Below are 24,832 nucleotides of genomic sequence, written 5' to 3' on the forward strand. Positions count from 1 at the left end.
ATTCACAAGCCTGGAAGTAACATTTGGTTTCCATGCAAGAGTGAGAAGTAGTCCAGGCAGTTGTTTGCTGATAAGGACTCTAGGGCCTCAGGTGAGAGTCGAGAGACCCTTCTTACAACAAAAAGATCTGCACAGCAGGTTGTAATCCTGTTCCACAGCACATTATTCATACTTTCCCTTTCTTTTTATGCCTGTTTTTATAGCTGGACACTACACTAATCTGTTCAAGCCCTTGACTCCAGTGGATATCAAGGGAAGGTTTCGTAACTTCCCATTTTCTTCCCTCATAGTCCAGACCAGCTGGCCATAATGACAAAATCAAAGTTACTCCTACCTACACCTACAGCTGGTTAAATGCTTCCATATATGGCAGAGTAAAAGTAAATTTGGGGAAAAACAATTCTCTACTACTTAAATAAAAATACAAGGTCTTAAGTCAAGTTATTTACAGCCAGGACTGATATGTTGATGAACTGTTGGATAAATGTTGCCTGTCAGACTGCCAAGCTCCTAGCCCTACTCCTACCCCTATTCTTACCAGCCTACCTATCTTTCAAATCTATTGAAAGACATTTTATCTAGAAAGTATCAGTTAATGAACAATGTTTTTTTTTTTTTTTTTTTTAATGTATGACATACTAATGCGAATAGACCTAATGTTTATAACCAGGCAGTAGTATCTTTAAATTCTTTCTCAATCTCTCCATCTACTGCATAGCACCAGAACAAAGGAATAGAAAGATATAAAGAAAAGCAAGCATGTTGAAAATGTTATCCAATGCAAAAAAAGGAGAGGTCAGGATGGGGTCGTGAGGTTAAAGGGCTGGCTTAAAAAACAAACATACAATGTTTACAGTAAAAAAGCTGTAAACATCACAAAGACATATGGATTTCCACAAGTTAGTTGACAATCTTTATTATTACATTTATTTAATCATATCTAGTTATTATGGTCAGGCTCAACTTTGTTATTAGAACTCTGCAATGTTCTTGCAGGTCTCAGAGTCCTTATGTTAAGTTTTATGTGCAGGTTACTTACGAAATAAATCTTTTGAAAGACAAACAGATCAGCTATCCATCCAATCAAAAGTGAGAAGTGAAGAATGCAGGGCGTAATTTATGTATCACCTCTCCGTGTGAGCAAAGCACGCAGCGGTCGCACCCTGGAGCGCCGCTGATGAATAAACCATTTGCCTTGAGGACCAATGAGGAAACGCTGTCACAGGCCATTACAGACCTCAGCAGCAAGGACAAACTAGGGTCTGTGATTCCGCTGCTCTCACTCTACCTTCTTTCATCATGTTTATCCCTACCTCTCCATCCAGGTCAAGAAGTCACCCTTATCCTGCAAGCTGCTTTTGTGCCTCTCTCTTTCGCTTCTACCCACGTTCTCTCATTCCTTAAGTCTGCCATAGCATTGGCAGGATTGGAATCCCACGGCAATAAAGTTGTATACCAACTACAGTTAATTGGTTGAGGGTGGGGCCAGTGCTGGGCCAGCTAAAGGCCAACAGTCAGGCCCAAATCCAGAATAGATCCTTTTCATGTCTCTACCCCTCAAATTTTCTACATTTTTCCTTACCTCAGTTGGACAAACAACTTTAAACTTAACACGAAAACACAGTTGCAGTCTGGGTACAGTAAGAAGTACACTACTAATTCTAACCTCTTGTTCAAAGCTAATTTGACGTGTGTATTTGTTCATGGGACATGAAAATGTGCAAAACAGTGTCTATTTTTGTACTCATTTTAAAAAGGGAGTAATATGAGAAAAAGGCTTTAAAGAATCCAATTCTAGGGGAGTGACCCAACTGAAGTCTCAGTTCTCTATCAGGCACTCTAACTCCAAATGGGAAGGTGATTAAAATGATATACTAGCTCGTAAAATTTTTTGAGAGGTTTCTGAAATGTTAAAAGTGTCCAGCCACCCTGGAGTAAGAATAAAAGGAGTATCTTCCCAAAGGCTCCTAAAAAGGGACAGGAAAACTATACTTCATAAGACACTGGTATGAGCTTTTATCTCTGCTGTGGGGTTAGGGTGGTTTGCAGGGGGTTGTTTATATATTCGGTAAAAAAAAAAAAAAAATTCACTTTAGTTTTATGAATGTTACTACACATAGTCTTTGAAAAGCTGGGTCTGGATCTGTTCTCTGCATCTCTGTCAAGGAATTCGTGAAACCGCGTCTGAGCAAGTCATTCACTGCCAGTCAGCTCCGTAATTCCTCCCCACCTGTGATGCGGTTGCTCCGTTCGGATGGTATTACGATTTAAAAAAAAAACCCAGATTCTTATGGTGGGAAGAATTACACTCCACCGTTATGAAAGTTCCACCTATGACCTGAGCGTCTGGAAGACAAGGAGTGTTAGCATAGCACACGTACTTTGCGTTAATGCCATTAAACACATTTATCAGCTAAGCAATGCTATGTTAGGCTAAGTCAGGCTATGCACGGTAATTGCATCCTCTGTAATCGAGTCCTTGGCAGGCGATGCACTGCTCTTTAAGTCTAAGCAGACGTCTGAGGCCAATGTAATTGCTGGCAATTGCAACACCGCACAGAGGACAGTGAGGAGGGGGAAAAGAGAGAGAGAGTGAGGAAATGAGGAGTCCTCACCTCAGCAGCTCCTGTTGAGGCTGGAATGTTGGGCTTGGTGCAAGAGGGGCTGCCAGCACTGCTATGCAGGTCAGTGGGAAGGAGAGGGAGGGAGAAACCTGGGTAGATCCAATGTTCCTTCTCTCAAAATTTCTTTCCACTCTCTGTCTTTCTCTGTGTCCCTCTCAAAATAGAGTCAACAAAATTTGATTGGTGTATTACTGGAATATAGTGCCAAGCTACTCAAGGTACTTGTGAAGTACAAATCTACTATTTGAAAAAAAAGAAAGAAAGAAAAGTAAAACAGTTAAATGATGGGGATATTACAAAAATAAAGTTTGGATATACTAGTGATATGCTTCTAAAACTATATATATATATATATATATATATATATATATATATATATATATATATTTTTTTTTTTTTTTTTTTTTTTCATTTCGTACATTTTCAAGAAAAATGACCACAAATAGTTTTTTGATTGCTTAGTCTCTAAATGGTCATGATTTGTCTTACCCTGGTATTTCCAATTGTAATGAGATACTTTTCCAATTAATCTCCTCATTTTAGGCTCCAGCAGAACTTAAAACTGTTTTGGTTTCATTTCCCTGTGTTCCATGTACTTCTAGGTAGTTTCAGGGCTCCAGACTGTGACTAAATTGTATATTATTAGCAAATTTTATTAGATTTTTAATGTAGGCATTTGTATTAAATGTATTAAAGAAGTAATGGAATATAATTACAGTTTTTGTATATTTGTATTTATAATAAATGTGTTTAGGCTACTGTTTTTCATAACAAATAGCATATCATCAATATATTTTTACCATGGTAATGAGGTGCCATTCATAGTTTTACCTGTGGTTATCAAGATCTACAAATGTATGCTGCTATGGCAGACCAATTTTAATAAGAATAGAGTCCTCGGTCAGCATATTTAAATTTTACCCAATAAAAATGAGGTTGTTAATGTTTTTACAGATGTTACTGTATTTATTAATGAAAATACATTTGCATCCACATCCCAGCTCAAGCTACAATTCAAGTTACTGTCAAATGTGCTCCCCTGCCACCCCGGTGATACCAAATCAGGTGATACCATCTATAGAACTTGGTGGCACCAGTGCCACTTCTCTCAAATGTTATTCTGGAGCCCTGTAGTTTGATTGTGTGGTTGATAGTTGAGACTGATTTGTATTTAAAACCATGTTGTAACAGTGTGACTGAAGGGTCTCTTTCTATTCTCCCTAGTCTCTTTTGTTTTATTGAAACATTTTGTATAGGCTGGAAAAAATAGTTCTTGACTCCTCTATAGGTCAGGAAAATTGATAGATTTTAAAGCCCAAATTAATCAGCATCTATGCCATGCTATTTTTAAGCATATAATTTCTGATGTCATTGGGGCCATAGGCTTTTTTTCTGACTGTTTTGTGACAGTTCTCGATGGGTAATGGGAAAATGAGTTCTGGCTGCTTTTACAGAGTATTCTGAGCAGCTGCAGTTTTTGTATGATGTGGTCATGGTTAGAATTTAAGTCTTTCATGGGATCTGATTAAATTGGTTTTCAAAGTGCCTTTTTTAGATATCGTTATTTTGGATCAACTAGACTTGTAATGCATTTATGTCCCCTCCAGGCTTCTTTAACTAGCCTGACCAGCAGGACTTTCATAGTCAATCAACTTCATAAGAAAGACAGTGCTGGCTGATCATGGCTATTACAGCAGGATCAGCACCTAACCAGGACTAACTAGCTTAAACCAGCATGAGAATTAGCATCTCTGTTTCACTTTACAGCTGATGGGTGAAGGTCTTCACTCTTTCACTCACCACTTCAATTCAATGTCACTGTTTATACTTAGAGTTTCTGGTTTTCTTCTGGAACTTTTCTCAGTTTGTTGACAGAGTTGGTCTCCCTCTATAATGGGGTTGCATGGTATACTGACACTGAATTTAAAAAAAAAGAAAAAGAAAAAAAAAAGAGGACTGTAATGATGTCAAAATGTTGGTATCGATCCAACCCTACTCTAAATCACGTTTGAGCTACTGGACAGAAGTGGAGGTGGTAAGAAGTTTAAGCTTGGGGAAGAAGATCAGATTACCTTTCATTCTTTTGCCATTTATGTATAGTGTGCAAAAAGAATATCTCTGGATTTGCAATTACATATTCTTTATGCCTGCTTGCTCTTGCTGGAAACTCAACTTCCTGGAATTATTCTAAGGCCCTGGTCTTAGTGGCAAAATACTTGTTTCATGAGAGATATGCTAGATAAAACTAGGCCCAACTAACCTAATACATAACTTACAAATCCATAACTTACAGAGGTTTTCTGGCTTAATTTAGACCATTAAACTTTGAAGATGCTGATGGTTGCTGCTTGGCAGCTGCTAGTTTATTAGCCACACAAGCCTAATAAAATCTTTGTGATCTTTAATCAAAATGAAATAATTTGCTCTTTCTCTAAAAGCATTTTACTTTTCTGTTGACATCACAGACTGTGCAAGCTAATTATTTAGCCACTGTTACCCAATATCCTGTTCCATTGCAAATACATCATTTACTCACGGAATTAAAATTATGCAAAGTTTAGTCATTAGTAATTAGTCAACTAATCATTTAGCCAACCCACTGACTAGTTGATTTTAAGTCTAAAGTCTATTATTGTGCTTTAATAAGCTACAATCAAGGTAGAACTTCATCTCACTTTACAGTCAAAATGTCACGCAGATCATTATCTTGTTGTCTGCTATTTTCTTCTCTCTGTTGCTTCTCTTTTTCTTCTCCTGTCTCTGTTTTTCTTTCTATCTGGCTTTATCTTCCTCCAGATACTAGCCCTGGGGGTCTGCCATGTTTATGTCTGTTCAGGGTCCTGAGCTTTTGGATGCCTGACCTCAGATTTTCACAAAGGTCTATGAGCCCATTCAATGCTTAAAATGCTTGGCTAGAGGGCAGAAACAATGCGACATGGATTCCTAAGGTGTTCTTCAGTACCTTAAAGGCTGTGAAAATTGGTGGGGAGTGAAAGAAAGAGTAAACAGGGGAGGAGAAAGAAAAGAGACACATGGCTTGTAGTAAATTAAGCAAACGGAGGGAAAACCGAGTGGCCTAAGATTCACAGCTACTTAGGGAGGTAAGAAATGGGAGGTTGAGGGAGATAGAGAGAAAAACGGCCATGCCATTGGGTCTAATAAAACTGTGTCTGTTATTGCAGATTTCTAAGCACTAGGTGCTTTTACAAGAGTATAAAGACTCACAAAAATTCAGGTCAAAAGTAATGGTGACTAATAATGATATTGGTTACAATCCATCAAGCTTTGTATCTACACTACCCGAAATTCATGAAATGACAACCCTGGCATTTGATCAGAAAATCAGATGACACTGAGAACAAAATAAATTAGCTTTGTTAATATACTGTATATCTTTTTAAAGACACAAATGTCACCAATAAAAATGATTAGAAATAATTTGAGTAAATATTATTTGTATATTATGAGATTATACGTTTAAGTGAACATGTTTGATTATTACTTGCTGTAAATGTATAGTAAAATAATGTAAAAATTGCTTGTTGGAGAAAGTAACAATGCTACTAGAATAGGTAAACCGTTTTGAAAAAAAGCTGAGCCACTGTCATGCTAATAAGAAACGTTTGTAGCGTCACTACTTTTAGTTAGCTGGCACACAGACATTATATATACGCTCAATCAGAGAGACCAGACTTTAATAGGCATGCCAGTGGGCAGCTGGCACAGAGCAGGGTGGCTATTTTTAGACTGAATGGAGATTAAAAGTGGAATTTACTTAAGAAAATAACTCTTTTCTTTCTTTTTCTCATTCACTCTGTCTGTTTCTGCCTTTGTGATCAGGGCCTCTGTGGTGGTTCTCACGTTTCCCTTCTTTCTTTCTTTCTGTCTCTGTCTCTCATCCACTTTCTTTCCATATTTTCCACACATTCCTGTTTTCCTCCCTCTCGCTCCTTACTCAGCCCCTTTAAATCTGATGTAATGCTTACCCCCAGATACCCTCATACTCCGCTCGGAGCAAACCAGCTGCCAAGACCCCTGCTTGCATTTGTCGAGTGAGCTGTATCCCTTCTGCGTCACTCATATCACGAACGAGACAGAAATTAATCTCTTTGGTGAACAGAATATCCATAACTAGATTTTACATTTTTTAAGGAAAATGTTTTGCTCAGGCAAAACTTGCCTCTACAGTGCTAGGATGTTATGAGTGTTTTATAACATGTTGCTATTTGGTTGCTATGCTGTGCTGGCCAGTTGCCAGGGCATTGCTATGGTGTTCTGAGTGGCTCCTAGGTAATTACTCACTGTTGTGACCCTTAGGTAGGGGTGGGCGATATGACCAAAATCTTATATCATGGTAACGATATTTATCAAAAGTTATTTTTGCTTTAAATAAGGTTATTTCATCAACATTTTTGATACAACTGAAATTTCATAATTCTTGTCAATATCAGTATCACAAAAAATCACTGCTGACATAGTAAAACAGTGAAGTGCTCCCAGGTTCTACATCACAATGCCGGCTCAATATTGGCCGACGCTGTACACAAGAGCAGCACGACGCATACATGTGATGCTGACGCAGGAGCTGGCCAATAATGAGCCGGCGTTCTGGCGTAGAACCTGGAAACGCTGCACTGTGTCTGAAATGTCAACGGTGTAGGAGAATTACAGGAAAGAGAAGGAATTGTTGAATAACGTAGTTATTTTTGTTTTTGCGCACAAAAAGTATTCTCGTCACTTCATAACAATTAGGTTGAACCACTGTAGTCACATGGACTATTGATCTCTTTACTACCTTTCTGGGCCTTGAAAGTGGTTATGACATCTGACTCAGGGAGATCAGAGACCTCTCGGATTTCATCAAAAATACCTTAATTTGTGTTCGGAAGATGAACGAAGGTCTGGTTTGGAACGAGAGGTTGAGTCATTAATGACAGAAATGTATTAGGCTACTGTCAATTTAAGATCGAATACACAGATTCTTTATACTGTTAAGGTGATGATACACGGGGCAACTTTTTGAGCAATGTTGCCGGGCAATGTAGCCGAGCAACGTTGCTTGGGCACTTTCCCATTGAGAATGACAAACAAATTTATATCTGGATACGTTAGATCGGTCGTGGGCAATTTTTTGAGATCCTCCAATCAGAATGTTAGCAGCCGATCACGTGACCGGTTCGGAGATTTCAGAAAAAATTCAAACAAGATGGCGGCCTCTCACCGGCAGTGGAGCGGAGAAAAAGAGTGTGAACTTATATCTTTTTACGCTAGTAAGTTGTCATGCGTCAACCCAAAACAGGGAATTTACCTCATATATTGCTTAAAATACCAACAACTGTCCAAAGAAATGCGTGTAAGCTGTAATTAAGCCATTGAATGTTTTCAGTTAAATACTATAAAGACGGACTTAGTTTAACGTCTGTAGTAGCGTAGGCTGTAGGGCGTATGGCACATGAATGTAGCTTTTGATGCGATCGATGCGGGTTCGAATCCGCCTTATGCTGAACTCGCTCTTCTCCCTTTTTCTATCACAAATCAGATCGGAAAGGCATTTATTTTTAATAAAAATGAAGAAAATATTTGAAAAGTTGAAATAAAGTGCCTATAAGTGTTTATAGTAAGGTATTTATTGGGCTGGCAATAGATTTGCTCCTCTCTGATTAGTTGCTGCCAACTGTCTGTTGCCCTAATTAGTTGCCCTGTGTCTCATCAGGTTGCCCGTTGACGGCAACATTGCCTAGCAATATTGCTCAAAAAGTTGCCACGTGTATCATCACATTTACAGCCCAATTAGGCGGCAAAAAAGAACTCAGTTCAGTCCTAACATGCTCTATGAGCAGCGGCTTCATGTGTGCGCATCTCTCAGTCATCGCTTAGAAACCATCTCTCCGACAGTGTGCACATATAGTGAAATGAGTTCCCTTTTCCCTGCTTATTTTTTCTGCAGTGCTTAAAAACGCATGCAAAAGATAAGCTTTTGTACAGCAACATCCCGTGAGTGTAACCGTGAACAAAACTCTCTACTGGTTGTGTCTATTTGTCTACCAGTATATCACCCACCCCCTAAGGATGGCTTAAACAAATGTCTACTTTGGCCTCAAATGACCTATTGTTAAAAAAAACAACAAAAATAGTGTACTAATCAAAACATACAGGACCCTAGTAACATGACGAGTACAATTTTAATGCTATAGAACATTAGACTTTGTTTGTGCAAGCTTAGGCCTGCTCATATTGCCATACGCTACACTAAGAACAGAAAGTGATGATGAAGCTGACTTAAGCATTCACACACACATGCATTACTGCTGCCATCATCTCACAAAACTCCTGTCCCAGGTGCTGCAACAGGGGAAACACGCTCCTTTGCCTTTTACAGGGCTCTTTCGCCCTGACCCGTGACACTTTATAGGGACACAGACTGCAGCTACTGTAGCAGTGCTTACTGGTTCAGACTAGAGCCTGAGCGAGCTGCCCTATGATTCACAACCGCCAGCGATAACCTGCCAATCACAGTCAACTTCTGCAGGAAAAGTAGGGGTCGAAACTCAATGCAAATAATTGAAAGCACATGTTGTCATTTTTTTTTTTTTTTTTTTTTTTTTTACCACTGCAATTATTTGGGAATGAGCCGCAATATTTTGCTGAGTGCAACACACACAGCTCCCTGCTCCCTGGGAGAGAGTGGAAAACTCCGCCTCAGCAGTACCGGTGAATATCTCTTATAATGATAGGGGCAGGATAAAATAGACGACTGCTAGCATGCTATTTAATAATCAGAGGGAGGATAGAGTCAGGGGCGTAGCAGCCATTATAACTGCCCCCCCACCCCCCACTCCATTCAGTTTTACTTTGCTGCAGTGCAAATAATAAACTAGGTGGCAACTTAAAATGATAGCTTTCAGACTAAGCAGACATCTCTGTCAACTGGTTGCATTGGCAGTCGATCAAACAAACAATCATTAAGCGATAATTCTTATAGCCACTTTGCAAGCACTGTGCAATAGTTGTCATCTAAGTAATATTAATGTGCCATGCTTATAAGTTTTATAATGTATCCCCCCTATATAAAGCCTAATATGGGTTCCTGAAGCATGTTCTGAAGGATCTGGCTTCATCATAGCAGCAGCAGAGAAAACTAAATGGACCTTTTTTCCTGTGTCACCACCATCTTTTAAGCCCCGGGTATACTTCGCACACCCCGTACGCGTGCAGCCCAAATTTCGAGACTGCGCAGGCGGTGCCTGTGCAACAGCGCATGCGCAAGCAGGACAGAAGAGTCCACTAGGTGGCAATACGCACAGTACTGAGCACAATGTGCAGTCGTTGAAGAAGAGTGTGTATAGAGCGATTCAAAAACAAGATGAGTAAACTCAGAAGCATGCCTTATCCATTGTTTTTGATTCCTGTTCTCTTGGTGTATCTTCTGAACTATGTTGCAATGGTGGATGCACTATTTTTCTTCTCCGATCCTACCCAGCGAATGTCCCGTTGATGACACCGCGCATGTATCGAACTCGTTCATCCACGCACATCGGTGGTTTAGAATACTTTGAAAGATGCGCGGATGCGGCTGTGCGTGAGACGCGTCGGGGCGCGGAAAGTGAAGTATACCTGGGGCTTTATTCTGTTACAGAGACTGAGTATTGAAGTGCATTTGGGGATTTAAAGTAATGGAGGGCAAAAGAAACAGATGAAGAGAGATCTCTCTGTGTGACATCAAACCTACTTGGTGTGTGTACTGTGTGGGTGTCAGATAAAAATGAAAGACCCACCCCTGCTCAGGTGCATCATGGAAGCTGTCACAACACTAAACCTTTTAAACATGCTTAAACATTCCTTTTAGAGGCACCACATACAGAGCCATTTGTGAACAAAACACTTCCATTGTCGAGGGAACTATTTCTGTGTTTCACCTTTCTAGCTGCTTTTAAAGCACTTATGTAGTTAGCATTCTTGGAGCTCTGTTTCACACATAACATATGCTACCTTTAAAAAGTAATGAAGAGTTCTATTTTTTTCCTCTGAAATATGGCTTAATGCCAGAGCAAAGATCTCATATGAGTCCTGGAAAAATTCAGTGGTCAACAAATATGATAATGCTGTTCAAATGAGATGATTTCATTGTAGTAGGTAAACATCTTCCCTTCCTAGGGCCTCACAAACACACCAAATCCAAAATAAGTGACCATAAATGGTCATCTTAGCAATCTGTCTTTGGGACTAATCTTAATGTCCTGTCTCAGAGAACAGCCAAAGGCAAACACACTCCACTCACACGGACACCCACATACACAAGATTGTGGGACAACCACAATCATCAACTCATCACTTTGGACTGTCAAAAGACCAAAGTGTAGATTGATGTCTGATCAGATGTTGAGGGTTCACAAATTAAAGTGTTTATTCTGTGGCAGAAGCCTCTAGATAGCTATTAAATTTTCATACCAACATCACGTGATGGGGAAGTTTTGATGCCCATGTGTGTCCGGAAACATCCCGTTCTTTTATCCTGAGCCATCTGTGTTGAGAAATCACAGATGGTTCATATAACAAAGGCTTTTCCCCTCATATCCTTGGTTATTTAGAGCCACACATTTGATAGGAAATCAGACTTCTAGGGATTGTATGGAGATTGGACATTAAAAGGTCTTGTGCCTATGCAGCTTAGCCAAAAGCCAAGATGATGCTAAATGGCAAAGATTTTCATTACAGATCACAGATAGAGTCGTCCTGGTATGGGATGTACAATACTTTTAACTTTGAAAGTTTGAATGAACGTTGAGGCCAGAAAGATACTCTACACAAGAATGCAAACTCAGATATGTATGTTGCAAGTTCTTTGCCATGGCAATAGCTGAACTGAAAGTAAACTGACCATAGGGAAAACGTCCACTATATCTCCACTTGTGGCAAAGCTGAGAATGTAATATTTTTCTCAAATTTTTGTACAATGTAATGGTTACAACCCTCCTGAATGACTATCCTTAAAGGTCCCATGACATGCTACTTTTTGGATGCTTTTATATAGACCTAAGTGGTCCCTAGTACTGTATCTGAAGTCTCTTTCCCGAAATTCAGCCTTGGTGCAGAATTTCAGCCACTACAAGCCAGTCCCACAATGAGCTTTTCCTCAGGACGTGCCGTTTCTGGGTCTGTAGCTTTAAATGCTAATGAGGAGGAGAGAGGCGGGGCAAGGTGGAGGGCCTTAACCAGCCTTAACCTGTGGCCTTAACCAGCTTGCGGCTATGGTACCATGCGCTAATGTTGACAGTAGATGTATCGCAATGGCTCGTAGACATGCAGTCATTCAAGCGTTTCAGTTTGACTCAGAATCTGATCCGGATGAAGAAGTTGCAACTCAGCAGCTACAGGATGTCTCCGAATGGTTAGTTTAAAACACTGTGTCTGGATACGGTACTTTAGTTGGTTTATGTATGCTGTTACAGTTATTATCATGTAGCTAATGCTAGCCTACATTGTTGGCTTTTCATGTTGCTCTGATTTGCTATTGTATATATATATATATATATATATATATATATATATATATATATATATATATATAGTCAGACCTCTGCCATTATTACAAATAGGTGCCATTGTGGAAAATGTGCTACCATGCCAACATCATTTGTTTGTTTACATAATTTATATTTCATAAATCTTAAAAGTTTTTACAATCTTATTACAATTAAAATATTACAAAAAAAAAACATCAAGCTCTGCAATCTGGAAATGTGGATATCGCGTGCGCCATAACACCAACAGCAGAACGGTTATTCAAACAAGAAAGACATGTACAACACTCGCGTTACAGTGTGTGTATTCACACACACACACACACACACTTGATGCTGTCCACCTTTACATTAGCGACAGTAACTGGGCTGTATTGGCCCACGTTGAGGAAACAGTCGTCGGTGAAATGTGTGGCGCAGACATACAAAACTATGGGAAGTTGTATCGGCGCATTACCAGAGAAAATAAAATTAACCCACTGTTTGGCTCGGATGAAGGAACTAAAAAAATACTAAGGTGTTCATTTGTACATCCAAACACTGAACAACTGCTATGCTTCGCTCGTTTACAAGGCATGATGTCTCTCGAGGAAAAAAAAAAATATTGCGCTCGCCTTGCACTGTAGTAGCTCCTTTTCTCATGGGCGGGCAAAGCAGAGAAAGGGGAAGTAACTTTCCCCGTATGACGACATATAGGGAAGATTCCAGATTGGGCCGTCTGAGCTTTCATTTTCTCAATTTACCCAGGGCTCGGTTTACACCCATCGCCTTTTCTAGCCACTGGGGGACCATATGCAGGCTAGGGGAACTCATATTAATGTTAAAAAACCTCATAAAGTGAAATTTTCATGCCATGGGACCTTTAATAAGTCACCTCAGAAAACCTTGAATGAAAGTAAATAGAAGGAAGCCAACTAAAACTACTGGAATTGATTGGATCGTTGGATCACCATTTGCTAATTGCTTATTAAAAGGAAGGGATTATTGTCCTGCCCTCATACCGGCAAACACATCATCAGAGAAGAGATGTTGCAAGGGGAGGGAAGTTATTTTGATTTAAAGTTTTTACATGTTTTTTTCATTATTTAAAAAAATGATGATGTGCACAGCTAAATCATTTATAATAAACACTGCATTGTTCCATAAAGAATAAGAATTGTCCATTTTGATTTCATTGTGAGTTTGAGCAAGAAGAATCACACTCCTTGACCTCATGACCTGGTCAGCCCACCTCAGGGCACTCCACATATGGGACTTTAAATATGAGGGCTTTTCCAAGGAAGAACCTGTTAGTACTTGTCATAAATGCATCTATGTAGGGTTGCACATTAGCCTGAGGTAAGAGAGAAAGTGACCCGTGTGGCCGCCCCTCCCTCCCTTTGCTGTTAACCTTCCCTTTTACAATTTCACCCCTCCCTCCCCTGGTATTCTCACCCATCAGACCTGTTCGCTTTGTCCCTCTCCTCTTTTTTCTTTTTCTCCCACCACCTGTTCCTGCTCTTCTACACCTGCAATGTCATAAAAACAGCTATGTAAACTTGCTTTCTTTCCATGCCTTTTCTTTCAGCTTGCACACAGCTGGAGCATCTCCAGTTGCATCTTCATGTCATTAATGTCCTTAACACATTCCAGATACCGGATCTGTTCCACCCATTGGGCGGCAAATGTTGTCGGCCAGTAACTGTTTTCTATAAAACACTAAGTTCCTCAAGTGGGTCCTTGGTGGCTTACAAATCTCAATCCCTCATTAAGCCACATTCTGATTTCAGGATGTTTTGTGCTACGTGGAGGCATTTGTTTTTGACTCAGCCTGGTTTCTCCCAAGGTTTTTTCTCCATTCTTTTACTTGATGGAGTTCGGGTTCCTTGCCACTGTCACCTCTGGCTTGCTTAGTTGGGGACACTTAATATTCAACAATATTACTAATCTGACTGCACATCATTGTGAGCTGGATGATGACATCACTGTTTTCTCCAGAGCTGCTGTTTAGATAAATTAACTGTTAATAACTTTTTTTTTTACAATGGAAATTAATCAACACTGAACTTACTCAAGCTGGACAATGACACTATTTTCTTCTAGAGCTGCTGTACGGCCAAAACAAACTTTGTTGCATTATTTTACAGTTATCACTGTAAAGCTACTTTGAAACAATCTGTATTGTAAAAAGCGCTATATAAATAAAGGTGACTTGACTTGACTAGAAGTATAATATAAGTTGAAATATGTCAAGTACCTGACATACAAATAGTAGGAAAGAAACTTCTTTTCATTGAATTGAAAATAAGTAATGAAGCTGCTGGAAGCAATTTCTGCACTACTAGTGGGACGAACAGGTAATCCCTAATAAAAAAAATTAACCAGCTAAGTCTTCAGGATTACTGGAAACTTCCAGACAGGTGTGTTGGAGCAGCCTTGGACACCCTTAGTCTACAGTACACACATAGGACAGGTGTATGCATAACTAAAAGTTGTGATGGACAGATGAAACAGCATTGAGATGGAGGTGCAAAAACAGAGTTGAAGGAAGAGGGAAGTCCGGGATTGAGTCTTTCCCGCAAAATCACTGGCGCTGATGTATGAAGCATGCTACACTGACGCTCCAAATCTATCACCTAAGTTATAGACACATGATTCACTTCAGTCAAGAATCTGCATTTATGAATGATTGAATTGTGTGTGACTGTTAGAATGTACCTCTCTGCATACAAGTATCTCAGAAAGCCTCTCGATAGTCTGATCTCTTGTGAGTGAGTCTTGCGTATTCAGATAATTAATTTTAAGTGGGGTCCACATTGCAGTATATTCTTACCAGGAAACAATCACTTGACACTGTATGTAAAGTGGCAGTCACATTTTGTTTATTTCTGCGATATTTACTCAGGTAAATCTGTAATTGGCAATCTGAATCTACATTTATGCTCAAGGACATCTCATTAACTTGCTAGTGAATGTCTCATATAACATTTGGACAACCCAGTGTCAAAATTCGGTGTGTAACTTGTGCTGCACATCAAACCACATGGCTTGTTGAGGAGTCTGCAATTGCTTTTCTAAGCAATCAGATATGAATGCTGCAAGTTGCCCAGATGCAAGTTCTTTGACCTGAAAGCGAACTGACCATAGAGAAAGATGTCCACTATATCTTCACTTGTGGCAGAGCTGAGAATGTAATGATGTATGTAATGAATGTCAAAGACTTTGGGATGGGCTTGTTTTGACTTGAGCCGGTAAGTAAAGCACCACAATACAACTCAGTAACCACTTAGACCACCTTAGCAACTGCATAGTCAAACACGTGTGGCAGTGTGTTCTTAACAGGCAAATATCATTGTTTTCGTCAAAAAATGTGAAAACCTAGTTTTAATTATTCTATAATAGAGCTACTGACATTTGTAGACAGCCTTTGATTCCTTGTGGGAACAGAATCACAGTGGTGGTTCGCTATGCATCAAGGGACATTTTCAAAGATTTTGTCCACACACACCCCCGTGCTTCCTCGCGGACTGTGTGAATGTTTATGAATGAGAGCTGCTCTAGGGTGTGTACAGGATTTGCCAAAATGGCTATGTGGCGCACATTTGTCTCGTTTGGTGTGTGCCAGTGTTTACACAGCCTCATAAACAAAGACGACCAGCCGGAAGTGCTCAGCATAGATGCGCCTGACCTCGTTCACCAGCTGACTAAGCTGTTAAGAGCACATGTTATCTTTATCCCCACTGATGCCGGTCTCTGTATGTGTGGCATTGATGCTGAGGAGATGGTGGCAAATAAAAAAGCTGGTTGTGCCTCTGTCACAACCAGCTGTCTGATACATATCAGCACTGTTAATATCAAGAAGACCACATACATAGTGCACATCAGATAAACCAACATGTTTATCTAAACTAGACATACTCCATTTGCTTTTGACAAACTATATACACAAATGCATTACAATTCTTGAGCACACTTTGAAAAAGATACGCAAATAAAAAACGATGACATGGCACTACTAATACTGTTAAACTAGACACATTTGCTTTTTCTGATGCTCAAGGTCAAGAACGTGATATTGGCCTCTGGATCAAAGACAGAAAGCTAACTAGCTATCAACATTTAGACCAAATACAATATAATTTAGCAACTATTTTTAGATGTTTCTCACCAGATAACTGCATTTTCCAAGCACTTTAATATCCTTTAAATAACAATATTGATCTGTGCATAGAAAAAAGTTTCCCATTTCCCACAGATCACTCCTGAATAAGCCGCTTGAACCTGTGATGCTTACTCTGACCCAGCAAACATGCGTGTTTGGGGCACAAACACTGCAGCGTCTGGGCGCACCCATGGGGAATGTGACATCAGGGCCTGACTATAGCAGCTGGGCTCAAGCAGCATTTACAGGTTAAGACAGTGCCACAGTGGTTTCCCCAGACATCTAAGAATTGCCTTGGTGGCACAGACAAGGCCAGATTCAGGTCATTGAACAGGACAAAGGCACTATAATGGATGCAAGTGTTGATACATGCAAAGCATGTACATGAACTCTGTTCCAAAACTTAGTGACCTGCCATCTTTTTTATTGTCTACATAGGCAGCTTGCTTCTATATCACAGCTATAAAAAAAATAAAAAAAAATCTCTTATGTCACTGACTTAAAAAGGTCTCTTCATTGGCAGCAACTGATAGTTCTTCCAGAAATGAAAATTGTCATCATTTTTCACTGTCACTGTTTTGTGTGTGTGTGTGTTCCACAGAAGTAAGTCATTAAGGTTTGTAACGACATGAGGGTGAGTAAATGATAACAGTTTTCATTTTGGGGAAACATACTCTACATAAAAAGCACTTTTCAGGTGAAAGGCACAGAAGAGTCTGATTTTAGCATGTTATTACCTAGTTCTGGCATGAAACTCTAGATTGCGCAGGCTGATAGGCATTTAACTCATTTGGTAGCAATCACGGCATTATCTACATAGCACAGCTGATTGGTTGCTGTTCCATCAGCGGCCAATGAGCTGCGCCAAAACACCGGTAGTGTTGCTGTTAGTAGTCTGCAGCGTGCTTTCAGAAACCCTCCACCTTCCCCAGCTCCACCTGTGTAGATCTGCTACAGGGGTTAATTCATGTATGTTACATGTGCAGCAGCAGTATGTCTTACATGCTCACTGCAATGTCTGTGAATGTACTGGCAGTAACAAGTCTCAGTACTTGCTCTGCAGCTGCGTAGCAGATCTATTCCGCCAAGACCAAATACATTAACATTGTCATATCCATTACCATGCCAATCTCTATTACAACTCACGTCTCCCGTGAGTTGTCATAACAGAACTAATCTAACAAGTCAAGCACAAAATACACAGCAAATTTTGGGTGAAAGAATTAATTTTAAATGAGATAAAACAATGTTCTATTAATAATGAATAGGGATATTCCTGAAGAAAGTGAGCAACGGTGCGCCTTAACGAAAAGCCCTTCTACAAAGCTATTAGCCAAGTGTAGAGATGATGGTCATTTTACCATCTACAATCATATTATCCTGGGATATTTTTGCTTAAAATCTTTTGTGATATTTTAAAACATTTAATTGTGTGATATCAAGTTTAACCAAGTGATATCAGCGGACAATATTCCTTGCATATTTATGTTCATTTTTACCACACGGACACAGTATGCAAGATAAAATAAGTAGGGTTGATAGGTGATGTTCAACTTCATATGGAATTTTCCAAAGTGTATTTGTCACAATGCATGCTGTGATGCCTTATACATGAAGGATACATATCATTTTGGCCAAATTTTTTAAGGCATCATCACAAGACAAAAATTTACTACAGCTAAGAGAGAGAGACAGAGAGAGGGAAAAAAAGTTAAAAAGTAGCTACGAACTATGAAGTAGGTAGCACAAAGAATGCCAAAGATTTTTTTAGACTAAATATAAATATATGCTTATGCAATCTAACAAACAAGCGTTCTCCAAGAAATATGAAGGAATGTGCAAACAAATCATTCAATACTGAATTAAGCGTTTGCATAGTCTGTACAAACACAAACACACACATCCATTCAAACTAAACCACATTCCTCTGCAGTGTGAGGTGTTGGGCTCAGTACAGTACAGCTGTTTAAGACAGTTAGGCAAAGTGACTCAACGTACAGGTATTACAGTTACAATCCTTTTGGAATAACCAAATGTTAAGTATCTTTGTCAAGGCCACAAAGGTGAGAGCTCATGGATTTACCTCTTATGGGTTTGAATCTTTAATCTTCCAGCTACCAGCTCAAATCTATGCCACATATTCAGTTAGCCAATCAGAACTGCTCATCAACCATTTCCACAGGTCTGCTGGTCTTCAAAAAGAAAGACAAGACTGTGAGTCCTCTTAAGAGCTCATGGTGGTTTTCTTCTTTAAATAGAGCATGACATCAGCTTTGTGCAGGTCAGCTGTCTGCCTGAGCAAAACAAACGTGTCTAAACAATGCCACATCTGGAGATGTAGAAGGGTGATTGAGAGAGAGAGCGACAAAAAGAAGAAAGAGTATGGAAAAGAAAAAACAGGGGGAGGGAGAGAAAGTAGAGGAGGAATGTGGCGGAAGAGAGTGGAAATGAAAAAAAGGGGAAGCAGCCAGCTGTTTTGGACAAGTGCCAGAGTGTCTGGGGATGTGCAACGCTCTAGTTTACGGGAGATTCCCTCAAACAGGCCTTTCTAAATGTTGAAACGCCCAGCCATGTGCCTGAAAGAAAGAAATAGCATCTTATCTACCTCACTCTCTTAGTCACCATTAACACACTGCAAACACTAACAAACATACACACAACTAAATGACCTCAAACGGTTCAGATTTTGACATCCCACTTTTCTGGTACTTTAGTACAAATCTACACACTCACACTTATCAGTCAATATAAATTATTTAATCCAAGACTGAACTTTAAGCCACTATGATCTTTTTGCAAAAAAAACAAAACTGAAGAATAACCTCTTGTCATGAGTTGCTTAGCAGGTTCTGTATGGTTGCTAGGTCATTGCTAGATGATTGAAAGTGGTTACATACTGGTCCAAGATATGGCTCAGGTCCATTTTCAGTCTATGTTTATAGGATTCTTTCAACAATTTTATCATTTGCCATTTTGAATGCTTAGAAAAGTAATAAAACACTCCTCCTCAATAAGCAACACTGTTTTAAATTTCATCCATGTCTGTAGCACAAACAGCGCAGGATGGGTGACAGTGATGTCTTAGCAAACACTACTAATTCATTACTAATTAGTCATTAAGCTGACACATTTTTCAAAGTAGCCCCCTCTGATGTAAAAATAAAGTTGTGTTTATATTTCTGCTCAAGTTTAAATATGGCAGCATATGGAACTGCAGGCACAGTTCTCTCTGTGTGTGTTTATGTGTGTGGATTAGGTATTCCCCATGTTAAAGATGGCAATACCAGAAACCTGTGACCTTGTGGGGAAATTTTTTGGTCTCTATGAGGAAAAGAGCTTATAAATCATATTAAATTATGTTTTTTTAAATGTAAAAATGCATAAAGTTTTCTGTGATAGGTAGGTTTAGGGTATAGAATACAGTCTGTACAGTATATAAATCATTGTCTATGGAGAGTCCCCATAAAACGTGGAAATGCAATGTGTGTGTCTGAGAGAGAGAGAGAGAGAGAGAGAGAGAGAGAGAGAGAGAGAGAGATCTTTTATGTGTCCTTTCATTTATAATTGCTGGTAAGTGTTGTACTAAATATAAATGATCTGCAAATGTACTCTTCGGCATAATTGAGTGAAACTAGTTCCGGAACTTTCACACGTCTACACACAAATACACTCAGCAAGAGGCCAAATCCATAAACTGTATTTTTATCATGTGCACACTATTCTAAACACACGTCCCTGGTTATAATGCCCTGTTAAGCATTTGGAAAGCAGATTTCCCATAATGCTTTTCTACAATGTCACAACAAATATCTTGGGCAAAATCATCTACAAAACAAAATACACTTCAAAAGCCTATATCAAGAATCAGTCAACTTCAGACATGTATCCAAGTAATACTCTTTCCTGTGTAACCCTTCATTAGCTTTATCAGGACACATCTCTGACATATTTGTCCTTCTCAGCAAACGTTACTTCAGTTGATTCTGAAGAAGAAGTGGATTTCCTTGCAAAGTTCCTTTGCAAAGCATAATACTTAGAGTTAAGAATTTGTTCAAATCACTACCCGTAAGTATGAACAGTCGTAATGATAATAATGCTCGCCTTCATGACACAAACCAAATGCGCAAATTGTTTCTTTGGAAGGATTTCTAATCACATTAAATCAAGACCGGTTTTATAAGGCTCACCTCTTGAGTTAATAGAGGATAAAATACTATTAGAGCCTAATGTTTTCCAAATTCTAATAGGGAGCATGCTATTTTTATTTGTTTTAAGGGAATGATGCATTGGTAACTGCTGATCTCCTGAGCAGTTAAAGTTAAGAGCTCTGCTGCTGATTCCATTACAGCTCAGAGTTTGTATGTGTGTGAGTGTGTTTGTATGTGTTTGCACGTGCATGCATGCAATAGCTTCAGGAATCCCCACTGGATAGGTTTAGAGTTACACATCGCCAAAAGGTCAGACTAGGTTGTTACGCCCACCCAACTGTAGACCCCCGGTAACAGTGTTAACAAGGAATGTGTGAAACAAACAATCATATGCACCAGGAATACAGACCAGAACAGCCCCCCCTCTCCCTGTTTGGTACGATGCTCTATATAGATTTCAACAAAACAGATTGGGAGACAAAGAATCTCTGTTGGATGTAGCCCAAGAGACCCAAGCTTGGCGTTTTTCAGCTAAGATACCGCAAATCCTATATAAGCCTATGGAAGACGCTGGACCGTGTCTGGACAGGCTGGATTGACTCTGGGATGTTCTGCATTGCAGTGACCTGGCTTTTGGGGCCAATGGGAAGTCGGAAGTACTTGATGGTGTGGATGGGTGGATTGACTCCAGAAAGATTTTACTAGAGTTTTTACGGGTATCTAGTGGGGCTTAGTAACCAAATACCACTTCCTTTGCTCCAGTGTCCAGGACAGGAACTTCTTTACTTGATGAAGACACATTATCCAAACTATAGTGAGTTTCTCTCAGCTGCTGTCAGTAAGACAGTTAGGCAGGGACACCGGGACAGGAAGAACCAGCTATGGTTAATGCTTTCATGCTACATCCCTTGGTCCATATGTCCCTTTATCTCTCAGATGTTTTTGTCACTCAGTGCTTGAGTCCTCCTGTCTATTATGTCCATGCATCCCTTTATTCTTGCATCTCTATGTCCCTGTCCATATGTACCAAAACTTTGCCAGCCAAATACAACCATGAAACTCTCCCTCTCTCTCTCCACCTCCACTGCCAGCTCTGGAAAGTTCATTTGTGACAGTAGGTCCGTCTCCTTCACTCTGCACGTGTTTTTTCAATTAGCCGAGGCTCCTGTACACTATTCAGAAGAACATTTGGGAAACCATAATTCTCATGGCCCCGCACAAAAACTAATGGAAACTCACTTAAGATTTTTCCGGGGGAGGTTTCAAAAAGAGCCATTACCCCAAGAGGGAAGCAGGGGGTTTGTTGTATTCATCCCAGAGCTGAAGGGATGAATTGGCCAGAAGATTAGACAGACAAACGGATAGCTGGGGTGATGGACAGATGGATGATGAGTAAGAGGTCAAGCTGGCCTTTCAAAGGTAAAAAGAGGTTGGACAGACGAAGAGATACTCAGAATAGAGGTGAGTGGGGGAGGTGAATGAGTGCACGGATGGAGAGATTTTCCTCAGAATGCGGATGAAAGCAGGCCGGTCCGGATCTGGAGCGGGCCGCAGGGAGAAGGGACATGTCCAGAGGACTCAGATCAAAGGAGAGAGGCGGCTGAGAGACAGATGACGGACCGTCCCCTCCCCTCCATCCCAGAGTCTCTATTTACACAGATGAGTTTGAAAAGCCTTCAGCAAGATTCTGGCCATCAGCACAGCAAATAAACACACACACACACACACACTCATATAAACATGCTAATGCAAATTCATTCACACACACCTGACGGTGTATCAGTACTCACAAATGTTTACATGTGCACGTGGGTATACACACTCACATTAATATACTTCACATTTTGTGTACACACGTACCTAAAATAGACATCATATATACATTTGTACGCTTCAAGTTAGCTAACACTTAAAAGACGTACAATTGTACACTTTACATACTTCTCTACTAAAATCCTTTACATAAAGTAAACTTCAGCATTGATACATGCAAATCAATTTCTTCTCTAGGCTGTCATAACCAGAAACACAGTCATTAGTATTTGCTCCTGATTTTATAGATCTTGACTTAAGACAAACTGACAGTTTTGTAAGGCAAAAGAGTTGGCTGCCTACAAGTGCATATTTTGAGTCAGTATGTGTATTAATGTGTGTGTTAGAATGAGGACACAGACCCCCCATGCTGACAGACATCCAGACAGCCAGACAGACAAATGCTTACTTTCAATAATAACATTAACATTGGCATTACAATGACAGCAGCAGCTCTTACCTACATGCTTGTGAAGTCTGGGAAAGTGAGAGGTTCATATCTGCCGCTGCAGTTCCTGTGCTGCACGTTTAGACCCAGAAGAGAGAGAGAGAGAGAGATAGAGAGAGAGAAAGAGAGAGAGATAGAGAGAGAGTGCAACGGAGCAGTGCAGCCCCCAGTCCCGGCACTCCAATTCTACGTTCTGAGGATGAAAAGAGAAGTCTTCATTACCAGCTGGAGACCACGCCTCCACCTCTCCCCTCTTCCCTCCCCACCGCTTCCCTCTCCCTCCCAGCCAGTAGCAGGACGCAAAGTTTGTCCCAGCCAAGAGAAGGCCGGGGATCTGCCAAAGCAAACCTTCAACCACAACCAACTGCCAGTACAGTAAGAGAGAAGGCTATGACAGATCTAGTCGAAGCAAGCACAATAAAGGGACTAGACGCACTTTTTGATCAGTGTTGTTGAACTCATTTTAATTAAGGCTTGCTGTAGGAAACGGGACATCAAACGGACTGTTGGTTTATGGGAAGGCACAGCTTGGAGCGCATACACATTTGCGTATGTGCCAACGTCGTCTTCCATGCAGCACCGGTGCGAAAAAAGAGGATATTTTGCATTACTTATGAGTCAACTTTGAGTTTCCCCTCTCCCTCTTGTCATCTGTCTCTTGCTTTCCACTGTTGCCAAAGTGAATGTTATCCATGGCAGTCAAGAAAATCACTCTTTTTAGGAGAGCTGCATGCCGTCTGTAATTATAAGTGGGGTTGGGCATGAAGTCTGCCTACAATCCCAGCTCCGATGCCACAACACACACACACACACACACACACACACGCCCTAATGGGAGCGTGAGCCAAACCAGGCCAGTATGCTTGCACTCCTCCAGTCTGAGGCACAGCATGATAGTTGAGACTATATTTTTAGCATATACAAAACCTATTTTATTCATATTGAAATTTTAATAGGAGAAATTACATTTTCCTTGAAAAGACACAATCAATGACAGCATTCATGGCAAACTGAATTAAAAAAAAACCTCTCAGACGCTCCTTTTCCCACTTATTTCTGTGTGCATATTACAGGGCTATTTTAAAGTGAACGTTAAACTCCTGAGATTATCCTAATTGAGTTACCGTTATGTAAATGAAGCCTGGGGTTGACATGAAAGCAAATGTTCTGCTACCGTGATGTGTCAGTGCTGTGGCTTTGCCTTGCAAAATGCTCTTTTCATCCTAAATACACGCAAGTGTTTGTTTGCATCGCTGTCATGGAAATGCAAATTGAATCAAATCGTATAACTTTATGGAACAAAAGAGAGACATGAATTCGAGCCAATATGAAGAGAGAGATATAATTATAATTTATGTTGTGTTTTATTATCTGAAAGATTTGACAGTGTTCTGTTTATAGTTGTGGCGCATTTAAATGAGAAGAACAAAAACCACAGAATGGTGGTAGGCAGTCGAAAATTGTCGAAATAATGCATTAATCTATTTAACACTTAAATAAAGAATAAGAAACATGGAGAGAATTAAAGGAATAGAGGAAGACCAGTTTAACTCAGCTTTGCAATATAAAATTGTTATTCACAAATAAGGCTTCAAGTGAAATAACTTCTTATGTCTGTACTTCCTTTAATACAGCAAGAATACTGCATGTAATTCCTCTCCTCACCACAAGAGGATACCTTGAGCAGCTTGTGCATTTATAGTCCTGTAGGAAAGTCTTTCAGTCAAACTGTTTGCAGTGCAAGTTTCAGAGATGGCAGTGAAAGATAAAACAAACCAAATAAACAAAAAGATTAAAGATTACCAAGCTGTCTCGCCACCTTTGTCAACCAAAAAAGGTTTGCAAAATGAAAAAGCTATATATACACTTGTCACATTTATGTTTCATCATTTATATTTACATAATAAATATAAGTTATTCAGCACTGCAAAATAACTTTCCAGCATCTGAATTCCTGATTCTGGCTGGGATATTTGTAACTTAAGTGTGAAGACTGGTCTTTAAATTAATTTGGATTAATAAATGAATGAATTTGGATTTGCCTTTTTGAGCATAATAACTGACAGTATTGGGGTGTAGTAATGTGAGAAACTAATAAGATTACTTTTTTAAAATAACTAGTAAAGTAACACATTACT

At 39.8% G+C, this 24,832-nt stretch overlaps 1 protein-coding gene across 9 annotated transcripts in view; it reads right to left on the minus strand.

Moving 5' to 3' along the window:
- Positions 1–24,832, minus strand: part of LOC125247827 — a 363,538-nt gene that overhangs the window by 31,109 nt on the left and 307,597 nt on the right. For 7 of the 9 annotated variants that reach the window (XM_048159329.1, XM_048159326.1, XM_048159327.1 and 4 more), the window contains one exon: positions 22,707–22,887. The exons of 1 other annotated variant lie outside the window; for it this stretch is intronic. The gene's annotated coding sequence lies outside the window, so the exon portion shown is untranslated. The remainder of the gene's footprint in view (positions 1–22,706; positions 22,888–24,832) is intronic. One more of the 9 variants, XM_048159328.1, reaches the window with a different exon arrangement.

This window comes from Megalobrama amblycephala, linkage group LG15 (assembly GCF_018812025.1).
Source record: "Megalobrama amblycephala isolate DHTTF-2021 linkage group LG15, ASM1881202v1, whole genome shotgun sequence".
Classification (NCBI taxonomy): domain Eukaryota; kingdom Metazoa; phylum Chordata; class Actinopteri; order Cypriniformes; family Xenocyprididae; genus Megalobrama; species Megalobrama amblycephala.